This window comes from Mixophyes fleayi, unplaced genomic scaffold (assembly GCF_038048845.1).
Source record: "Mixophyes fleayi isolate aMixFle1 unplaced genomic scaffold, aMixFle1.hap1 Scaffold_2024, whole genome shotgun sequence".
NCBI classification, from domain to species: domain Eukaryota; kingdom Metazoa; phylum Chordata; class Amphibia; order Anura; family Limnodynastidae; genus Mixophyes; species Mixophyes fleayi.
This window is the reverse complement of record NW_027446248.1, coordinates 51,778-64,954: the sequence shown is the minus strand read 5'-3', so window position 1 is coordinate 64,954 and position 13,177 is coordinate 51,778.

The following is a 13,177-nucleotide window of genomic DNA, read 5'->3' as shown; positions in this document are numbered from 1 at the left end:
TTTTGGACTGCAATGAAGAAATGACTATATTTTGCGATTTCTCTTGCTCAGAAAGACTTAGAAAGTTGATAATTGTGGGCAATGTTAGAAATGTCATGAGAAATAAGAATTATGTAAAAGGATTGATGTAAGTCATTGTTTCCAAGAGAAAGGGAGACAGGAGTGTAAAAAAAGCGTTGTTTTTGGACTGCAATGAAGAAATGACTATGTTTTGCGATTTCTCCTGCTCAGAAAGACTTAGAAAGTTGATAATTGTGGGCAATGTTAGAAATGTCATGAGAAACAAGAATTATGTAAAAGGATTGATGTAAGTCATTGTTTCCAAGAGAAAGGGAGACAGGATTGTAAAAAAGCGTTGTTTTTGGACTGCAATGAAGAAATGATTATGTTTTTCGATTTCTCTTGCTCAGAAAGACTTAGAAAGTTGATAATTGTGGGCAATGTTAGAAATGTCAGGAGAAACAAGAATTATGTAAAGGATTGATGTAAGTCATTGTTTCCAAGAGAAAGGGAGACTGGAGTGTAAAAAAGTGTTGTTTTTGGACTGCAATGAAGAAATGACTATGTTTTGCGATTTCTCCTGCTCAGAAAGACTTAGAAAGTTGATAATTGTGGGCAATGTTAGAAATATCATGAGAAACAAGAATTATGTAAAAGGATTGATGTAAGTCATTGTTTCCATGAGAAAGGTAGACTGGAGTGTAAAAAAGCATTGTTTTTGGACGGCAATAAAGAAATGACTATGTTTTGCGATTTCTCTTGCTCAGAAAGACTTAAAAAGTTGATAATTGTGGGCAATGTTACAAATGTCATGAGAAACAAGAATTATGTAAAAGGATTGATGTAAGTCATTGTTTCCAAGCGAAAGGGAGACAGGAGTGTAAAAAAGCGTTGTTTTTGGACGGCAATGAAGAAATGACTATATTTTGCGATTTCTCTTGCTCAGAAAGACTTAGAAAGTTGATAATTGTGGGCAATGTTAGAAATGTCATGAGAATAAGAATTATGGAAAAGGATTGATGTAAGTCATTGTTTCCAAGAGAAAGGGAGACAGGAGTGTAAAAAAAGCGTTGTTTTTGGACTGCAATGAAGAAATGACTATGTTTTGCGATTTCTCCTGCTCAGAAAGACTTAGAAAGTTGATAATTGTGGGCAATGTTAGAAATATCATGAGAAACAAGAATTATGTAAAAGGATTGATGTAAGTCATTGTTTCCATGAGAAAGGTAGACTGGAGTGTAAAAAAGCATTGTTTTTGGACGGCAATAAAGAAATGACTATGTTTTGCGATTTCTCTTGCTCAGAAAGACTTAAAAAGTTGATAATTGTGGGCAATGTTACAAATGTCATGAGAACAAGAATTATGTAAAAGGATTGATGTAAGTCATTGTTTCCAAGCGAAAGGGAGACAGGAGTGTAAAAAAAGCGTTGTTTTTGGACGGCAATGAAGAAATGACTATATTTTGCGATTTCTCTTGCTCAGAAAGACTTAGAAAGTTGATAATTGTGGGCAATGTTAGAAATGTCATGAGAAATAAGAATTATGGAAAAGGATTGATGTAAGTCATTGTTTCCAAGAGAAAGGGAGACAGGAGTGTAAAAAAAGCGTGTTTTTGGACTGCAATGAAGAAATGACTATGTTTTGCGATTTCTCCTGCTCAGAAAGACTTAGAAAGTTGATAATTGTGGGCAATGTTAGAAATGTCAGGAGGAAACAAGAATTATGTAAAAGGATTGATGTAAGTCATTGTTTCCAAGAGAAAGGGAGAGAGGAAGTGAAAAAAAGCGTTTTTGGACGGCAATGAAGAAATGGACTATGTTTTGCGATTTCTCTTGCTCAGAAAGACTTTAGAAAGTTGATAATTGTGGGCAATGTTAGAAATGTCAAGAGAAACAAGAATTATGTAAAAGGATTGATGTAAGTCATTGTTTCCAAGAGAAAGGGAGACAGGAGTATAAAAAAGCGTTGTTTTTGGACGGCAATGAAGAAAAGACTATATTTTGCGATTTCTCTTGCTCAGAAAGACTTAGAAAAGTGATAATTGTGGGCAATGTTAGAAATGTCATGAGAAACAAGAATTATGTAAAAGGATTGATGTAAGTCATTGTTTCCAAGAGAAAGGGACACTGGAGTGTAAAAAAGCGTTGTTTTTGGACTGCAATGAAGAAATGACTATATTTTGCGATTTCTCTTGCTCAGAAAGACTTAGAAAGTTGATAATTGTGGGCAATGTTAGAAATGTCATGAGAAATAAAGAATTATGTAAAAGGATTGATGTAAGTCATTGTTTCCAAGAGAAAGGGAGACAGGAGTGTAAAAAAGCGTTGTTTTTGGACTGCAATGAAGAAATGACTATGTTTTGCGATTTCTCCTGCTCAGAAAGACTTAGAAAGTTGATAATTGTGGGCAATGTTAGAAATGTCATGAGAAACAAGAATTATGTAAAAGGATTGATGTAAGTCATTGTTTCAAGAGAAAGGGAGACAGGATTGTAAAAAAGCGTTGTTTTTGGACTGCAATGAAGAAATGATTATGTTTTTCGATTTCTCTTGCTCAGAATGACTTAGAAAGTTGATAATTGTGGGCAATGTTAGAAATGTCAGGAGAAACAAGAATTATGTAAAAGGATTGATGTAAGTCATTGTTTCCAAGAGAAAGGTGAGACTGGAGTGTAAAAAAGTGTTGTTTTTGGACTGCAATGAAGAAATGACTATGTTTTGCGATTTCTCCTGCTCAGAAAGACTTAGAAAGTTGATAATTGTGGGCAATGTTAGAAATATCATGAGAGAAACAAGAATTATGTAAAAGGATTGATGTAAGTCATTGTTTCCATGAGAAAGGTAGACTGGAGTGTAAAAAAGCATTGTTTTTTGGACGGCAATAAAGAAATGACTATGTTTTGCGATTTCTCTTGCTCAGAAAGACTTAAAAAGTTGATAATTGTGGGCAATGTTACAAATGTCATGAGAAACAAGAATTATGTAAAAGGATTGATGTAAGTCATTGTTTCCAAGCGAAAGGGAGACAGGAGTGTAAAAAAGCGTTGTTTTTGGACGGCAATGAAGAAATGACTATATTTTGCGATTTCTCTTGCTCAGAAAGACTTAGAAAGTTGATAATTGTGGGCAATGTTAGAATGTCATGAGAAATAAGAATTATGGAAAAGGATTGATGTAAGTCATTGTTTCCAAGAGAAAGGGAGACAGGAGTGTAAAAAAAGCGTTGTTTTTGGACTGCAATGAAGAAATGACTATGTTTTGCGATTTCTCCTGCTCAGAAAGACTTAGAAAGTTGATAATTGTGGCAATGTTAGAAATGTCAGGAGAAACAAGAATTATGTAAAAGGATTGATGTAAGTCATTGTTTTCCAAGAGAAAGGGAGAGAGGAGTGAAAAAAAGCGTTTTTGGACGGCAATGAAGAAATGACTATGTTTTGCGATTTCTCTTGCTCAGAAAGACTTAGAAAGTTGATAATTGTGGGCAATGTTAGAAATGTCAAGAGAAACAAGAATTATGTAAAAGGATTGATGTAAGTCATTGTTTCCAAGAGAAAGGGAGACAGGAGTGTAAAAAAGCGTTGTTTTTGGACGGCAATGAAGAAATGACTATGTTTTGCGATTTCTCTTGCTCAGAAAGACTTAAAAAGTTGATAATTGTGGGCAATGTTAGAAATGTCATGAGAAACAAGAATTATGTAAAAGGATTGATGTAAGTCATTGTTTCCAAGCGAAAGGGAGACAGGAGTGTAAAAAAGCGTTGTTTTAGGACGGCAATGAAGAAATGACTATATTTTGAGATTTCTCTTGCTCAGAAAGACTTAGAAAGTTGATAATTGTGGGCAATGTTAGAATGTCATGAGAAACAAGAATTATGTAAAAGGATTGATGTAAGTCATTGTTTCCAAGAGAAAGGGAGACAGGATTCTAAAAAAGCGTTGTTTTTGGACTGCAATGAAGAAATGATTATGTTTTGCGATTTCTCTTGCTCAGAAAGACTTAGAAAGTTGATAATTGTGGCAATGTTAGAAATGTCATGAGAAACAAGAATTATGTAAAAGGATTGATGTAAGTCATTGTTTCCAAGAGAAAGGGGAGACAGGATTCTAAAAAAGCGTTTGTTTTTGGACTGCAATGAAGAAATGATTATGTTTTGCGATTTCTCTTGCTCTAGATAGACTTAGAAAGTTGATAATTGTGGGCAATGTTAGAAATGTCAGGAGAAACAAGAATTATGTAAAAAGGATTGATGTAAGTCATTGTTTCCAAGAGAAAGGGAGAGAGGAGTGAAAAAAAAGCGTTTTTGGATGGCAATGAAGAAATGACTATGTTTTGCTATTTCTCTTGCTCAGAAAGACTTAGAAAGTTGATAATTGTGGGCAATGTTAGAAATGTCAAGAGAAACAAGAATTATGTAAAAGGATTGATGTAAGTCATTGTTTCCAAGAGAAAGGGAGACTGGAGTGTAAAAAAGCGTTGTTTTTGGACTGCAATGAAGAAATGACTATGTTTTGCGATTTCTCCTGCTCAGAACGACTTAGAAAGTTGATAATTGTGGGCAATGTTAGAAATGTCATGAGAAACAAGAATTATGTAAAAGGATTGATGTAAGTCATTGTTTCCATGAGAAAGGGAGATTGGAGTGTAAAAAAGCATTGTTTTTGGACGGCAATGAAGAAATGACTATGTTTTGCGATTTCTCTTGCTCAGAAAGACTTAGAAAGTTGATAATTGTGGGCAATGTTAGAAATGTCATGAGAAACAAGAATTATGTAAAAGGATTGATGTAAGTCATTGTTTCCAAGAGAAAGGGAGACAGGAGTATAAAAAAGCGTTGTTTTTGGACGGCAATGAAGAAAAGACTATATTTTGCGATTTCTCTTGCTCAGAAAGACTTAGAAAAGTGATAATTGTGGGCAATGTTAGAAATGTCATGAGAAACAAGAATTATGTAAAAGGATTGATGTAAGTCATTGTTTCCAAGAGAAAGGGACACTGGAGTGTAAAAAAGCGTTGTTTTTGGACTGCAATGAAGAAATGACTATATTTTGCGATTTCTCTTGCTCAGAAAGACTTAGAAAGTTGATAATTGTGGGCAATGTTAGAAATGTCATGAGAAATAAGAATTATGTAAAAGGATTGATGTAAGTCATTGTTTCCAAGAGAAAGGGAGACAGGAGTGTAAAAAAGCGTTGTTTTTGGACTGCAATGAAGAAATGACTATGTTTTGCGATTTCTCCTGCTCAGAAAGACTTAGAAAGTTGATAATTGTGGGCAATGTTAGAAATGTCATGAGAAACAAGAATTATGTAAAAGGATTGATGTAAGTCATTGTTTCCAAGAGAAAGGGAGACAGGATTGTAAAAAAGCGTTGTTTTTGGACTGCAATGAAGAAATGATTATGTTTTTCGATTTCTCTTGCTCAGAAAGACTTAGAAAGTTGATAATTGTGGGCAATGTTAGAAATGTCAGGAGAAACAAGAATTATGTAAAAGGATTGATGTAAGTCATTGTTTCCAAGAGAAAGGGAGACTGGAGTGTAAAAAAGTGTTGTTTTTGGACTGCAATGAAGAAATGACTATGTTTTGCGATTTCTCCTGCTCAGAAAGACTTAGAAAGTTGACAATTGTGGGCAATGTTAGAAATATCATGAGAAACAAGAATTATGTAAAAGGATTGATGTAAGTCATTGTTTCCATGAGAAAGGTAGACTGGAGTGTAAAAAAGCATTGTTTTTGGACGGCAATAAAGAAATGACTATGTTTTGCGATTTCTCTTGCTCAGAAAGACTTAAAAAGTTGATAATTGTGGGCAATGTTACAAATGTCATGAGAAACAAGAATTATGTAAAAGGATTGATGTAAGTCATTGTTTCCAAGCGAAAGGGAGACAGGAGTGTAAAAAAGCGTTGTTTTTGGACGGCAATGAAGAAATGACTATATTTTGCGATTTCTCTTGCTCAGAAAGACTTAGAAAGTTGATAATTGTGGGAAATGTTAGAAATGTCATGAGAAATAAGAATTATGGAAAAGGATTGATGTAAGTCATTGTTTCCAAGAGAAAGGGAGACAGGAGTGTAAAAAAAGCGTTGTTTTTGGACTGCAATGAAGAAATGACTATGTTTTGCGATTTCTCCTGCTCAGAAAGACTTAGAAAGTTGATAATTGTGGGCAATGTTAGAAATGTCAGGAGAAACAAGAATTATGTAAAAGGATTGATGTAAGTCATTGTTTCCAAGAGAAAGGGAGAGAGGAGTGAAAAAAAGCGTTTTTGGACGGCAATGAAGAAATGACTATGTTTTGCGATTTCTCTTGCTCAGAAAGACTTAGAAAGTTGATAATTGTGGGCAATGTTAGAAATGTCAAGAGAAACAAGAATTATGTAAAAGGATTGATGTAAGTCATTGTTTCCAAGAGAAAGGGAGACAGGAGTGTAAAAAAGCGTTGTTTTTGGACGGCAATGAAGAAATGACTATGTTTTGCGATTTCTCTTGCTCAGAAAGACTTAAAAAGTTGATAATTGTGGGCAATGTTAGAAATGTCATGAGAAACAAGAATTATGTAAAAGGATTGATGTAAGTCATTGTTTCCAAGCGAAAGGGAGACAGGAGTGTAAAAAAGCGTTGTTTTAGGACGGCAATGAAGAAATGACTATATTTTGAGATTTCTCTTGCTCAGAAAGACTTAGAAAGTTGATAATTGTGGGCAATGTTAGAAATGTCATGAGAAACAAGAATTATGTAAAAGGATTGATGTAAGTCATTGTTTCCAAGAGAAAGGGAGACAGGATTCTAAAAAAGCGTTGTTTTTGGACTGCAATGAAGAAATGATTATGTTTTGCGATTTCTCTTGCTCAGAAAGACTTAGAAAGTTGATAATTGTGGGCAATGTTAGAAATGTCAGGAGAAACAAGAATTATGTAAAAGGATTGATGTAAGTCATTGTTTCCAAGAGAAAGGGAGAGAGGAGTGAAAAAAAGCGTTTTTGGACGGCAATGAAGAAATGACTATGTTTTGCGATTTCTCTTGCTCAGAAAGACTTAGAAAGTTGATAATTGTGGGCAATGTTAGAAATGTCAAGAGAAACAAGAATTATGTAAAAGGATTGATGTAAGTCATTGTTTCCAAGAGAAAGGGAGACAGGAGTATAAAAAAGCGTTGTTTTTGGACGGCAATGAAGAAAAGACTATATTTTGCGATTTCTCTTGCTCAGAAAGACTTAGAAAAGTGATAATTGTGGGCAATGTTAGAAATGTCATGAGAAACAAGAATTATGTAAAAGGATTGATGTAAGTCATTGTTTCCAAGAGAAAGGGACACTGGAGTGTAAAAAAGCGTTGTTTTTGGACTGCAATGAAGAAATGACTATATTTTGCGATTAATCTTGCTCAGAAAGACTTAGAAAGTTGATAATTGTGGGCAATGTTAGAAATGTCATGAGAAATAAGAATTATGTAAAAGGATTGATGTAAGTCATTGTTTCCAAGAGAAAGGGAGACAGGAGTGTAAAAAAGCGTTGTTTTTGGACTGCAATGAAGAAATGACTATGTTTTGCGATTTCTCCTGCTCAGAAAGACTTAGAAAGTTGATAATTGTGGGCAATGTTAGAAATGTCATGAGAAACAAGAATTATGTAAAAGGATTGATGTAAGTCATTGTTTCCAAGAGAAAGGGAGACAGGATTGTAAAAAAGCGTTGTTTTTGGACTGCAATGAAGAAATGATTATGTTTTTCGATTTCTCTTGCTCAGAAAGACTTAGAAAGTTGATAATTGTGGGCAATGTTAGAAATGTCAGGAGAAACAAGAATTATGTAAAAGGATTGATGTAAGTCATTGTTTCCAAGCGAAAGGGAGACAGGAGTGTAAAAAAGCGTTGTTTTTGGACGGCAATGAAGAAATGACTATATTTTGCGATTTCTCTTGATCAGAAAGACTTAGAAAGTTGATAATTGTGGGCAATGTTAGAAATGTCATGAGAAATAAGAATTATGTAAAAGGATTGATGTAAGTCATTGTTTCCAAGAGAAAGGGAGACAGGAGTGTAAAAAAAGCGTTGTTTTTGGACTGCAATGAAGAAATGACTATGTTTTGCGATTTCTCCTGCTCAGAAAGACTTAGAAAGTTGATAATTGTGGGCAATGTTAGAAATGTCATGAGAAACAAGAATTATGTAAAAGGATTGATGTAAGTCATTGTTTCCAAGAGAAAGGGAGACAGGATTGTAAAAAAGCGTTGTTTTTGGACTGCAATGAAGAAATGATTATGTTTTGCGATTTCTCTTGCTCAGAAAGACTTAGAAAGTTGATAATTGTGGGCAATGTTAGAAATGTCAGGAGAAACAAGAATTATGTAAAAGGATTGATGTAAGTCATTGTTTCCAAGAGAAAGGGAGAGAGGAGTGAAAAAAAGCGGTTTTGGACGGCAATGAAGAAATGACTTTGTTTTGCGATTTCTCTTGCTCAGAAAGACTTAGAAAGTTGATAATTGTGGGCAATGTTAGAAATGTCAAGAGAAACAAGAATTATGTAAAAGGATTGATGTAAGTCATTGTTTCCAAGAGAAAGGGAGACAGGAGTGTAAAAAAGCGTTGTTTTTGGACGGCGATGAAGAAATGACTATGTTTTGCGATTTCTCTTGCTCAGAAAGACTTAAAAAGTTGATAATTGTGGGCAATGTTAGAAATGTCATGAGAAACAAGAATTATGTAAAAGGATTGATGTAAGTCATTGTTTCCAAGCGAAAGGGAGACAGGAGTGTAAAAAAGCGTTGTTTTAGGACGGCAATGAAGAAATGACTATATTTTGAGATTTCTCTTGCTCAGAAAGACTTAGAAAGTTGATAATTGTGGGCAATGTTAGAAATGTCATGAGAAATAAGAATTATGTAAAAGGATTGATGTAAGTCATTGTTTCCAAGAGAAAGGGAGACAGGAGTGTAAAAAAGCGTTGTTTTTGGACTGCAATGAAGAAATGACTATGTTTTGCGATTTCTCCTGCTCAGAAAGACTTAGAAAGTTGATAATTGTGGGCAATGTTAGAAATGTCATGAGAAACAAGAATTATGTAAAAGGATTGATGTAAGTCATTGTTTCCAAGAGAAAGGGAGACAGGATTCTAAAAAAGCGTTGTTTTTGGACTGCAATGAAGAAATGATTATGTTTTGCGATTTCTCTTGCTCAGAAAGACTTAGAAAGTTGATAATTGTGGGCAATGTTAGAAATGTCAGGAGAAACAAGAATTATGTAAAAGGATTGATGTAAGTCATTGTTTCCAAGAGAAAGGGAGAGAGGAGTGAAAAAAAGCGTTTTTGGACGGCAATGAAGAAATGACTATGTTTTGCGATTTCTCTTGCTCAGAAAGACTTAGAAAGTTGATAATTGTGGGCAATGTTAGAAATGTCAAGAGAAACAAGAATTATGTAAAAGGATTGATGTAAGTCATTGTTTCCAAGAGAAAGGGAGACAGGAGTATAAAAAAGCGTTGTTTTTGGACGGCAATGAAGAAAAGACTATATTTTGCGATTTCTCTTGCTCAGAAAGACTTAGAAAAGTGATAATTGTGGGCAATGTTAGAAATGTCATGAGAAACAAGAATTATGTAAAAGGATTGATGTAAGTCATTGTTTCCAAGAGAAAGGGACACTGGAGTGTAAAAAAGCGTTGTTTTTGGACTGCAATGAAGAAATGACTATATTTTGCGATTTCTCTTGCTCAGAAAGACTTAGAAAGTTGATAATTGTGGGCAATGTTAGAAATGTCATGAGAAATAAGAATTATGTAAAAGGATTGATGTAAGTCATTGTTTCCAAGAGAAAGGGAGACAGGAGTGTAAAAAAGCGTTGTTTTTGGACTGCAATGAAGAAATGACTATGTTTTGCGATTTCTCCTGCTCAGAAAGACTTAGAAAGTTGATAATTGTGGGCAATGTTAGAAATGTCATGAGAAACAAGAATTATGTAAAAGGATTGATGTAAGTCATTGTTTCCAAGAGAAAGGGAGACAGGATTGTAAAAAAGCGTTGTTTTTGGACTGCAATGAAGAAATGATTATGTTTTTCGATTTCTCTTGCTCAGAAAGACTTAGAAAGTTGATAATTGTGGGCAATGTTAGAAATGTCAGGAGAAACAAGAATTATGTAAAAGGATTGATGTAAGTCATTGTTTCCAAGCGAAAGGGAGACAGGAGTGTAAAAAAGCGTTGTTTTTGGACGGCAATGAAGAAATGACTATATTTTGCGATTTCTCTTGCTCAGAAAGACTTAGAAAGTTGATAATTGTGGGCAATGTTAGAAATGTCATGAGAAATAAGAATTATGTAAAAGGATTGATGTAAGTCATTGTTTCCAAGAGAAAGGGAGACAGGAGTGTAAAAAAAGCGTTGTTTTTGGACTGCAATGAAGAAATGACTATGTTTTGCGATTTCTCCTGCTCAGAAAGACTTAGAAAGTTGATAATTGTGGGCAATGTTAGAAATGTCATGAGAAACAAGAATTATGTAAAAGGATTGATGTAAGTCATTGTTTCCAAGAGAAAGGGAGACAGGATTGTAAAAAAGCGTTGTTTTTGGACTGCAATAAGGAAATGATTATGTTTTGCGATTTCTCTTGCTCAGAAAGACTTAGAAAGTTGATAATTGTGGGCAATGTTAGAAATGTCAGGAGAAACAAGAATTATGTAAAAGGATTGATGTAAGTCATTGTTTCCAAGAGAAAGGGAGAGAGGAGTGAAAAAAAGCGTTTTTGGACGGCAATGAAGAAATGACTATGTTTTGCGATTTCTCTTGCTCAGAAAGACTTAGAAAGTTGATAATTGTGGGCAATGTTAGAAATGTCAAGAGAAACAAGAATTATGTAAAAGGATTGATGTAAGTCATTGTTTCCAAGAGAAAGGGAGACAGGAGTGTAAAAAAGCGTTGTTTTTGGACGGCAATGAAGAAATGACTATGTTTTGCGATTTCTCTTGCTCAGAAAGACTTAAAAAGTTGATTATTGTGGGCAATGTTAGAAATGTCATGAGAAACAAGAATTATGTAAAAGGATTGATGTAAGTCATTGTTTCCAAGCGAAAGGGAGACAGGAGTGTAAAAAAGCGTTGTTTTAGGACGGCAATGAAGAAATGACTATATTTTGAGATTTCTCTTGCTCAGAAAGACTTAGAAAGTTGATAATTGTGGGCAATGTTAGAAATGTCATGAGAAATAAGAATTATGTAAAAGGATTGATGTAAGTCATTGTTTCCAAGAGAAAGGGAGACAGGAGTGTAAAAAAGCGTTGTTTTTGGACTGCAATGAAGAAATGACTATGTTTTGCGATTTCTCCTGCTCAGAAAGACTTAGAAAGTTGATAATTGTGGGCAATGTTAGAAATGTCATGAGAAACAAGAATTATGTAAAAGGATTGATGTAAGTCATTGTTTCCAAGAGAAAGGGAGACAGGATTCTAAAAAAGCGTTGTTTTTGGACTGCAATGAAGAAATGATTATGTTTTGCGATTTCTCTTGCTCAGAAAGACTTATAAAGTTGATAATTGTGGGCAATGTTAGAAATGTCAGGAGAAACAAGAATTATGTAAAAGGATTGATGTAAGTCATTGTTTCCAAGAGAAAGGGAGAGAGGAGTGAAAAAAAGCGTTTTTGGACGGCAATGAAGAAATGACTATGTTTTGCGATTTCTCTTGCTCAGAAAGACTTAGAAAGTTGATAATTGTGGGCAATGTTAGAAATGTCAAGAGAAACAAGAATTATGTAAAAGGATTGATGTAAGTCATTGTTTCCAAGAGAAAGGGAGACTGGAGTGTAAAAAAGCGTTGTTTTTGGACTGCAATGAAGAAATGACTATGTTTTGCGATTTCTCCTGCTCAGAACGACTTAGAAAGTTGATAATTGTGGGCAATGTTAGAAATGTCATGAGAAACAAGAATTATGTAAAAGGATTGATGTAAGTCATTGTTTCCATGAGAAAGGGAGATTGGAGTGTAAAAAAGCATTGTTTTTGGACGGCAATGAAGAAATGACTATGTTTTGCGATTTCTCTTGCTCAGAAAGACTTAGAAAGTTGATAATTGTGGGCAATGTTAGAAATGTCATGAGAAACAAGAATTATGTAAAAGGATTGATGTAAGTCATTGTTTCCAAGAGAAAGGGAGACAGGAGTATAAAAAAGCGTTGTTTTTGGACGGCAATGAAGAAAAGACTATATTTTGCGATTTCTCTTGCTCAGAAAGACTTAGAAAAGTGATAATTGTGGGCAATGTTAGAAATGTCATGAGAAACAAGAATTATGTAAAAGGATTGATGTAAGTCATTGTTTCCAAGAGAAAGGGACACTGGAGTGTAAAAAAGCGTTGTTTTTGGACTGCAATGAAGAAATGACTATATTTTGCGATTTCTCTTGCTCAGAAAGACTTAGAAAGTTGATAATTGTGGGCAATGTTAGAAATGTCATGAGAAATAAGAATTATGTAAAAGGATTGATGTAAGTCATTGTTTCCAAGAGAAAGGGAGACAGGAGTGTAAAAAAGCGTTGTTTTTGGACTGCAATGAAGAAATGACTATGTTTTGCGATTTCTCCTGCTCAGAAAGACTTAGAAAGTTGATAATTGTGGGCAATGTTAGAAATGTCATGAGAAACAAGAATTATGTAAAAGGATTGATGTAAGTCATTGTTTCCAAGAGAAAGGGAGACAGGATTGTAAAAAAGCGTTGTTTTTGGACTGCAATGAAGAAATGATTATGTTTTTCGATTTCTCTTGCTCAGAAAGACTTAGAAAGTTGATAATTGTGGGCAATGTTAGAAATGTCAGGAGAAACAAGAATTATGTAAAAGGATTGATGTAAGTCATTGTTTCCAAGAGAAAGGGAGAGAGGAGTGAAAAAAAGCGTTTTTGGACGGCAATGAAGAAATGACTATGTTTTGCGATTTCTCTTGCTCAGAAAGACTTAGAAAGTTGATAATTGTGGGCAATGTTAGAAATGTCAAGAGAAACAAGAATTATGTAAAAGGATTGATGTAAGTCATTGTTTCCAAGAGAAAGGGAGACTGGAGTGTAAAAAAGCGTTGTTTTTGGACGGCAATGAAGAAATGACTATGTTTTGCGATTTCTCTTGCTCAGAAAGACTTAAAAAGTTGATAATTGTGGGCAATGTTAGAAATGTCATGAGAAACAAGAATTATGTAAAAGGATTGA